This window comes from Schistocerca gregaria, chromosome 10, assembly GCF_023897955.1.
Source record: "Schistocerca gregaria isolate iqSchGreg1 chromosome 10, iqSchGreg1.2, whole genome shotgun sequence".
Taxonomy (NCBI): domain Eukaryota; kingdom Metazoa; phylum Arthropoda; class Insecta; order Orthoptera; family Acrididae; genus Schistocerca; species Schistocerca gregaria.
In genome coordinates, this window is record NC_064929.1 from 158,210,278 (window position 1) to 158,220,564 (window position 10,287).

Below are 10,287 nucleotides of genomic sequence, written 5' to 3' on the forward strand. Positions count from 1 at the left end.
CGTATTACTCTCCTGAACCCACCGATTCCATATTCTGCTAAGAGTCATTGGATGTCGACCAACGCGAGCTGCAGTGTCGCGATACGATTAACCGCAATCGCGATAGGCTACAATGCGACCTTTATCAAAGTCGCAAACGTGATGGTACGCATTTCTCCTCCTTACACGCCAGTCAAATGCTGTTTGTCTATGGGAAATCGGTTGGAAACTTTCCTCATGTCAGCACATTGTAGGTGTCGCCACCGGCGACAATCTTGTGTGAATGCTCTGAAAAGCTAATCATATGCATATGACTGCATCTTCTTCGTGTCGGTTAAATTTCGCGTCTGTAGCACGTCATCTTCGTGGAGCAGCAATTTTAATGGCCAGTAGTGTATTCCCCGATTCTTAATTTCTCCTCACTCTCCTTCAAGTTTGGTTTGTTCATTTTGCTGCTCCCACAGCTGTGGTTACTGAGCCGCTGTGAAACTACCTACGCAAACCAACACCTGACTACTCAGTCTGGACTGACAGCTTAACCTTTTTGTCAGGTCTTTCCGGCTGAACGGGTCCCGTGAATCTTGCTGCGCTTGCACAAACCCGAACTCGCCTTTTGTTAACCACTATGTCTCAAGTACACACGTATTCTCGTGTCTCCTTTTGTATGAATGCGTGGCGGACGTTCTTTCGGACACGTCCGAAAGAAAGGATACCACGCGTTCATGTAACTGAAACACCTAAATTGGCAACGGATCCCTTTCTTCAGTGCGGATTGTAACATCTAGGTTCAGTTTAGTGATGAAAGCTATAGAAAGAATAATTTAAAATTAAGAATAGAATTTTTAGAAGGGAAAAATAGTGTAGAATCAGAGTTCGGTAATTTCAGATCAAAATTATAGTATGTCAGCAAGTAGTTTAACGTCTAAGTACAGCAAAGCCACGGAAGCTCCGTCATGAAGAAGGCAGTGACATTAAACTCTAGTGATGAAAAACCTATAAAAAGGCCTGATCGTCATTATTGCCGCCTTTTTTCCCTTGATTGTTACGTTAAAGGGCGGGGAACCCGTGTCAGTCAACGAGACAATAATTAGATTGGATTTTATCGTGTTAAGATTCACGACAAACTGTTAGAATATTACAGAGATTGAAACTGAAGTAGTGTACGATCTCTGACTGTTGGTAGCAACGGAGTATTAAGGGGATTTTAGGATTTTAGTACTAGATTGGAACTTTACGGGAGTATAGACGACAGAAACTCAAATTATCTGCTTGTACCAGTGAATTCAGAGGTACCGGTATTCAGATATTAACGTGTGGACTTGTGAAAGTGTCGTGTTCCGTTAGTTGCGAATCTGGACGTAGAGCGCGTGCATATCTGCATTTGCGGACTATTTAGATTCCTCCAGGCTAGGAACTTTTTAAATAGACCATCATCCATCACCATCTTAATCCTTGAATATAGAGTGAAAGTGAAATACAAGAGTGTTGTAGATATTTCATTTACCTAGTACTAATCAGTGAAGGTTTTACGGAACCAAAGCTATTCAGCAGTAAGTCAGAAAGCGTAGGCATTAACTAGCACGCTAACTGAAGTGAACGTTTAATTTTTTTACGGACTGCTTAGTATGAACTTTTGTGACTCTTCGACGTCCCCACTCCCTCCGAATGGTGGCGCGGGCTGTCTTAATCATAAAAGGAGATAGTTTTAGTCGGAAAAATTACTAAATAAAAGCGTTATTTCCAAGACTCTCAGTAATAGCAAAACACAAGGCCCTGACGTCATCGGAGAGTCGTCGCTGTCACGCCGGGACGTAAAGCCGGAAAACCTACCGACGATACGCATCTACAAACAGACTTCGACGTGGGTTACCTAAAAAGGGAACCACAAGAGAGTCGGGGATGCTTCAGGATGCACAAATACGTCTGACCACCTGTTGGAATCTCAGTGTAGCGAGCATGGAGGAAATGAGCAGCGACTGCAGATACGTGGCGCTCGGTGGGAATGTTGGTCAGCCCAGAGGACTACCGTGATATTATGCGCAGAAGCGATGAACGCTGTCACAGGATGGCGCACTGGTTAGCACAGCTGCCTCCGTAAGCAGGAGATCACGGGTTCGAATCCCGATCCGGTACACATTTTCAATCGTGGTCACTGATTCCGCGTAACGTCCCGATGTAGCTGACAGCAGTGATCCCCTCCCTTTCCTTTGCTTTCCTTTCCTTTCTCCCCTTCTGAATTTACGCATCTTGTGTCTCCGTTGCAGCAGGTTGGGCTGTTTTAATGATTGCGGCGGTGACAGGGTCAGGCAGGCTGGAAGAACAATTTGTGCTACTCTGTACTCGGCGCAACCCGTCACTCTCGACGCAGTACTACAATAATGAGTTCTGGAAGATGTCAAAGTAACAATTTAATCTGAAACCATTCTAAAAATTAGTGAAAAACGGTGTAGATTGAAGTGGTTATTTTATTTAAGATATGATACTGCGTGAAGAGTTTGTCAGAGCACTGAAAGACCTGAGTCGAAACAAGGCCCCCGGAGTAGACAACATTCCATTAGAACTACTGACAGCCTTGGGAGAGCCAGTCCTGACAAAACTCTACCATCTGGTGAGCAAGATGTATGAGACAGGCGAAATAACCTCAGACTTCAAGAAGAATATAATAATTCTAATCCCAAAGAAAGCAGGTGTTGACAGATGTGAAAATACCGAACTACCAGTTTAACAAGCCACGGCGGCAAAATACTAACACGAATTCTTTACAGACGAATGGAAAAACTGGTAGATGCAGACCTCGGGGAAGATCAGTTTGCATTCCATAGAAATGTTGGAACACGCGAGGCAATGCCGACCCTACGACTTATCTTAGAAAATAGAAGGAAAGGCAAACCTACGTTTCTAGCATTTGTAGGCTTAGGGAAAGCTCTTGACAATGTTGACTGGAATATTCTCTTTCAAATTCTAAAGGTGGCAGGGGTAAAATACAGGGAGCGAAAGGCTATTTACAATTCATACAGAAACCAGATGGCAATTATAAGAATCGAAGGGCATGAAAGGGAAGCAGTGGTTGGGAAGGGGGTGTGAGACAGGGTTGTAGCCTATTCCCGATGTTATTCAATCTGTATATTGAGCAAGCAGTAAAGGAAACGAAATAAACATTCTGAGTAGGAATTAAAATCAACGGAGAAGAAATAAAAACTTTTAGGTTCGATGACATTGTAATTCTGTCAGGGGCAGCAAAAGACCTGGAAGAGCAGCTGAAATGAATGGACAGTGTCTTCAAAGGAGGATATAAGATGAACACAAGCAAAACGAGGCTAATGGAATGTAGTCGAATTAAATCGGGCGATGCTGCGGAAATTAGACTAGGAAATGAGACGCTTAAAGTAGTAAATGAGTTGTTATTTGGGGAGGAAAATAACTGATGACGGTCGAAGTAGAGAGGATATAAATGTAGACTGACAATGGCAAGGAAAGCGTTTCTGAAAAAGAGAAATTTGTTAACATTGAGTACAGAGTTAAGTGTCAGGAAGTCGTTTCTGAAAGTATTTGTATGGAGTGTAGCCATGTATGGAAGTGAAACATGGACGAAAAAAAGTTTAGACAAGAAGAGAATAGAAACTTCCGAAATGTGGTTCTATAGAAGAATGCTGAAGAAGAAGATGGGGAGCACATAACTAATGAGGCGGTATTGAATAGAATTGGGGAGGAGAAGAGTTGATGGCACAACTTGATAAGAAGAAGGGATCGGTTGTTAGGACACATTCTGAGGCATCAAGGGATCACCAGTTTAGTATTGGAGGGCAGCTTTGAGGGAGACCAAGAGATGAATGCACTAAGCAGATTCAGAAGGATGCAGGTTGCAGTAGGTACTGGGAGATGAAGCAGCTTGCACAGGATAGAGTAGCATGGAGTGCTGCATCAAACCAGTCTCTGGACTGAAGACCACATCAACAACAACAACATTTTATTTAGAAAGACCGTTAGTCGTAGACCATCTTCAGAACAGTACTGTGAAAGAAAGAAGTGGTGGTAGTTACATAAACAAGTCAGTGACTTAAAATTAAGTAGTTATTAAAATCGAAGAGTCGTTACCCCTCACATGAAGTTGGCAATGTCCAGAACACCCTGCAGACCTCTGTTGCCGAGGAGGAGATTGCTGTTTCAAATTCCCGGCGACAACGAGGTCATTAGAGGCAGAGCACAAGCTCGGATTAGGAAAGGAAATTGGCCGTTCCCATTCAAAGAAAACCAGCTCGGAATTTGCATGAAGAGATGTAGGGAAATGACGGAAAACCTAAATCAGGATGGCCAGACGCGGGTCTGAAAAGTCGTCCTCCCGAATGAGAGTCTAATGCGCTAATAACTGCGCCACATCGCTCGGTCTCTCTGTCTCTGAAACTGCTGTTGTCGGCTGGGCAGCACTGCGTTATATAGACCTGGTGAGGGCGTGTTTGTGCTGCATGACGTCAACATCAGCCAATGACGAACAATTTACATAAATTACGTATCATCTGAACATACAGTTCATCCAGAAGTGAATACTTATAAAATAGTAGTGCATATAGGCCAGACCAGATTATCAAATATAGTGAGTAACTGTAACAAGATAATTTAAAATTAGTTATCTTATTTCTTGTAGTACCATCTGGTGTAAATAATTTATTTAACGAGTATAATATATCCATAGCAGAGGCTGTTCAATCAGTAGAATGTACGTACAGAATAAACAAATGGATGTGTGTAAAATAATTTTCATTTAAGGTTATTACACAGTAATTACACTGTCTTCTGAATAATACGAAATTTAGTAGAGCATTGGCGCAACCTCCTGGGTTGAACTTGCTATTCACGGACGCCGCTGTCTTGGAGACGTCATACTAAGGGGGCCAGCAAATAAGAAACATGTAGATCATGGACGCCTTCCATTACCATAACGACTGCATTCGAACGCAGATGTCAAAGATACTCAGGATGGTGTCTTCTGACGTCACGCCAGTACAATTTTTCTTCTATAAGCTGCGGGCATGTAGGTTAGAAAATTTAAAAAGGGATATGAATAGGTTAAAGTTAGACACAGTAGGAATTAGTAAAGTTCGCTAGCAGGAGGATTAAGACTTTTGGTCAGGCGAATACAGGGTTATAAATACAAAATCAAAAAGGGGTAATGTAGGAGTCTGTTTAATAATGAATACAAAAAATAGGAGTGCAGGTAAGCTATTACAAACAGCATAGTGAACGCATTATTGTGACTAAGATAGACACGAAGCCCACGCCTACTACAGTAGTACAAGTTTATATGCCAACCAGCTCTGCAGATGACGAAGAAATTGAAGAAATGTATGATGAAATAAAAGAAATTATTCAGATAGTGAAGCGAGACGAAAATTTAATAGTTATGAGTGACTGCAATTCGGTAGTATGAAAAGGGAGAGAAGGAAACGTAGTAGGTGAATATGGATTGGGGCTCAGAAATGAAAGAGGAAGCCGCCTGGTAGAATTTTGCACAGAGCATAACTTAATCATAGCGAACACTTGGTTCAAGAATCATAAAAGAAGGTTGTATACATGGAAGAAGCCTGGAGATACTGACAGGTTTCAGATAGATTATATAATGGCAAGACAGAGATTTAGGAAGCAGGTTTTAAATTGTAAGTCATTTCAAGGGGCAGATATGGACCCTGACCACAATCTATTGGTTATGAACTGTAGATTAAAACTGAAGAAACTGCAAAAAGGTGGGAATTTAAGGAGATGGAATTTGGATAAACTGCCTAACCAGAGGGTTTACAGAGTTTCAGGGAGAGCATAAGGGAACAACTGACAGGAATGGACGATAAGAAATACTGTAGAGGAAGAATGGCTAGTTTTGAGAGATGAGGTAGTGAAGGCAGCAGAGGATCAAGTAGGTAAAAAGACTATTGAATTTAATTGATGAAAGGAGAAAATATAAAAATGCAGTAAATGAAGCAGGCAAAAAGGAATACAAACGTCTCAAAAACGAGATCGGCAGGAAGTGCAAAATGGCTAAGCAGGGATGGCTAGAGGACAAATGTAAGGATGTAGAGGCTTATCTCACTAGGGGGTAAGATAGATACTGCCTACAGGAAAATTAGAGAGACCTTTGGAGATAAGAGAACCACTTGTATGAACATCAAGAGCTCAGATGGAAACCCAGTTCTAAGCAAAGAAGGGAAAGCAGAAAGGTGGAAGGAGTATTAGAGGGCGATGCACTTGAGGACAATATTATGGAAATGGAAGAAGATGTAGATGAAGAGGAAATGGAAGATAAGATACTGCGTGAAAAGTTTGATGGGGCACTGAAAGACCTGAGTCGAATCAAGGCCCCGGGAGTAGACAACATTCCATTAGAACTACAGACGGCCTTGGGAGAGCCAGTCACGACAAAACTCAACCATCTGGTGAGTAAGATGTATGAGACAGGCGAAATACCCTCAGATTTCAAGAAGAATATAATAATTTTTGCTATTTGGGAAGCAAAAAACTGATGATGGTCGAAGTAGAGAAGATATAAAATGTAGACTGGCAATGGCAAGGAAAGCGTTTCTGAAGAAGAGAAATTATTTAACATCGGGCATGGATTTAAGTGTCAAGAAGTCGTTTCTGAAAGTATTTGTATGGAGTGTAGCCATGTATCGAAGTGAAACATGAACGATAACTAGTTTGGACAACAAGAGAATAGAAGCTTTCGAAATGTCGTGCTACAGAAGAATGCTGAAGATTAGATGGGTAGATCACATAACTAATGAGGAGGTATTGAATAGAATTAGGGAGAAGAGAAGTTTGTGGCACAACTTGACAAGATGAAGGGACCGGTTGGTAGGACATGTTCTGAGGCATCAAGGGCTCACTAATTTAGTATTTGAGGGCAGCTTGGAGCTTAAAAATTGTAGAGGGAGACCAAGAGATGAATACACTAAGCAGGTTCAGAAGGATGTAGGTTGCAGTGGGTACTGGGAGATGAAGAAGCTTGCACAGGATAGAGTGGCATGGAGAGCAGCATCAAACCAGTCTCATGACTGAAGACCACAACAACAACAACAACAAGCTGCCAACAAAAAGCTAGTCATACTCGTAATACAGACAAGTTTTACTAAAGAGCAATAGTACTTAGACCCCCAATAAACTGTTTCTTGTGGTGAAATTATGTCAGCGAATAAAATATGATTATCATAAAACTGGAATGCTAGTCATATTGTTTAATGCAGAACTATTATTTTCACAAAAAAGCAATGTAGTGGGATGCTCATAAACCATTATTTCTCGAGAAAATACGTCAACGTATAAAATCTGGTGATGAGATAGCGTATGAGCAGTTAATATTCACTCATGTCTAACGTTGGTTAAGAAATCCACAACAACATAATTATATGTATCTGACTGTTACGAATTTTAGTTAATTAAGGTAAAACAGGAAAACAGTAATCTATTTAAATGATGTGTTCAAATGATTCAAAGAAAGCTTTTTCCGGAAACGTGCCTGTTCATACAACAGAGTTAACGAACAATTTTTTAAATACACAGAGATTTCTAATTCTTTCAGAGTGTTCAGGAGTAAACATTCTGGAATAGTATGCAGAATTTTGAGGTTTGCTCTGCTATTCTGAAGATAGCTCAAGACTAGGCCGAAACCGATCATTTTAAATAAAATGATCATTACAATCTAGACTGGTTTTTACTAATTTTATGTAGTTTACAAGACCGCTGTTCTCCGCGAATATTAACGAAAATTTTGACATCATTCTGTTCGTTAAGCAGGTGCTATAGTTGTCTTCTGCCGTGAACGAAGATGTCCATTTCTTCTAGAATATTTCAGAGAATGGTTGGTTGGTTGGTTGGTTGGTTGGGTGTGGGATTGAAGGGACCAGACTGCTAAGGTCATCGGTCCCTTGTTCCACGATAAAATCACACGAAATAAAAACTGTCAGTCGTTAAAAACAGAGAACTGAGACAAGGGACGACACAATACAAGAAAGACAGACAAAAACCAGACAAACGGAACTAAAATCACACCGAGTGTGAAGGTGGTTGGCCGACCATGAAAATAAGGAAAAGCCAACCACCAAATGACATTAAAACCCACTGTTTAAAACCACAGGCCAAAGGCCCAAGTCAATACAGGAAATAAAAGGACAAACACTCAAATCATACGATAAAAACCCCTGCCCGAATAAAACTCAACACGAGGTCCGCCATAGCAACGTCATCACATAAAAGGGCAGGGAGGGTATCAGGCAGCGCAAACGTCTGCCTGAGTCCTGTTAAAAGCGGGCAGTCCACCAAAATGTGGACCACCGTCAGAGCTGCCCCGCAGCGACATAGCGGTGGGTCCTCCCGGCGCAACAAATGGCCGTGCGTCAGCCACGTGTGGCCAACGCGCAGCCGGCAGAGGACGACAGAGTCCTTCCGAGAGGCCCGCATGGAGGAGCGCCACACACCGGTCGTCTCCTTCACCGCCCGAAGTTTGTTGGGCGTGGGCAGGGTGCGCCACTCGTCACCCCAGGCACCAAGCACTTTCTGGCGCAAAAGCGACAGGAGATCACACTCCATAAGGCCGAGTTCCAGAGCCGGTGAACTCACTGCCTGTTTAGCCAGCGTGTCAACCCGCTCATTGCCCGGGATGCCGACATGACCTGGGGTCCAAACAAAGACCACGGAGCGGCCGCAACGGGCAAGAGCATGGAGCGACTCGTGGATGGCCATCACCAGACGGGAACGAGGAAAGCACTGGTCAAGAGCTCGTAAACCACTCAGGGAGTCACTACAGATGACAAAGGACTCACCTGAGCGGGAGCGGATATACTCTAGGGCGCGATAGATGGCAACCAACTCGGCAGTGTATACACTGTTCCCGGGTGCCAGCGACCGTTACTCACAATGATCCTCTGGAGTAAGAGCGTAACCAGTGCGAGCAGAGACCATCGAACCGTCTGTATAGGCCACGGCAGATCCGGGAAACTCGGCAAGGAGAGAAACAAAGCGGCGGCGGAGGGCCAGAGGAGGGACCGAGTCTTTCGGACCCTGTGCCAAATCCAGCCGAATGCACGGTCGGCGCACACACCAAGGGGGCAGACGGAGATTGGCCCGGAAAACAGGCGGGAGAGGAAAAAACTCAATCCCACACAGTAGAGCCCGGATGCGAACCGCGATCGTACACCCTGACCGGGGCCGCCTGTCTGGAAGATGGACGATCGAGTGCGGGAACAGGAGACGGTAGTTGGGATGCCCTGGCAAGCTACAAACGTGGGCAGCATAAGCGGCCAGAAGTCGGTCGCGCCGGATCCGCAATGGAGGAACACCAGCCTCCACAAGTAAGCTGTCAACAGGGCTTGTCCGAAATGCTCCTGTGGCGAGTCGGATCCCGCAGTGATGGATGGGATCCAGCAATTGCAACGCTGATGGCGATGCCGAACCGTAAGCCACACACCCATAATCAAGGCGGGACTGGATCAGCGCTTGATACAGCCGGAGAAGGGTGGACCGATCGGCACCCCATCCGGTGTGGCTAAGGCGTTTAAATGCGGCCAGCATGTTTGTTTAAGCTGCCTAATATGAGGCAGTCAAGTCAACCGGGCATCAAATACCAGTCCCAAGAACCGATGCGTCTCTACCACAGCAAGAGGTTCACCGTCAAGGTAAAGGCGTGGCTCAGGGTGAACCGTGCGACGCCGGCAGAAATGCATAACGCAGGTCTTAGCGGCCGAAAACTGGAAGCCGTGCGCTACAGCCCACGACTGCGCCTTGCGGATAGCGCCCTGCAGCTGGCGCTCAGCAACTGCAATGCCAGCGGAGCTGTAGTAGAGGCAGAAGTCGTCTGCATACAACGAAGCTGCGACGGACGATCCCACCGCCTCAGCGAGCCCATTGATCGCAATTAAAAACAGGGAGACACTGAGGACAGACCCCTGTGGGACCCCGTTCTCCTGGACCCGGGAGGAACTATGGGACGCAGCAACTTGCACGCGGAAGGAACGATACGACAGAAAATTCTGAATAAAAAAAAGGGAGCGGGCCCCTAAGACCCCACCCATGAAGTGTGGCCAGGATGTGATATCGCCAAGTCGTATCGTACGCCTTCCGCATGTCGAAGAAGACGGCAACCAGATGTTGGCGGCATGCAAAGACTGTACGGACGGCAGACTCTAGGGAGACCAGATTATCGACGGCAGAGCGGCCTTTACGGAACCCACCCTGAGACGGAGCCAGAAGGCCTCGAGACTCGAGGAGCCAACTCAACCTCCGGCTCACATACGTTCTAGCAACTTGCAAAGAACGTTGGTGAGGCTT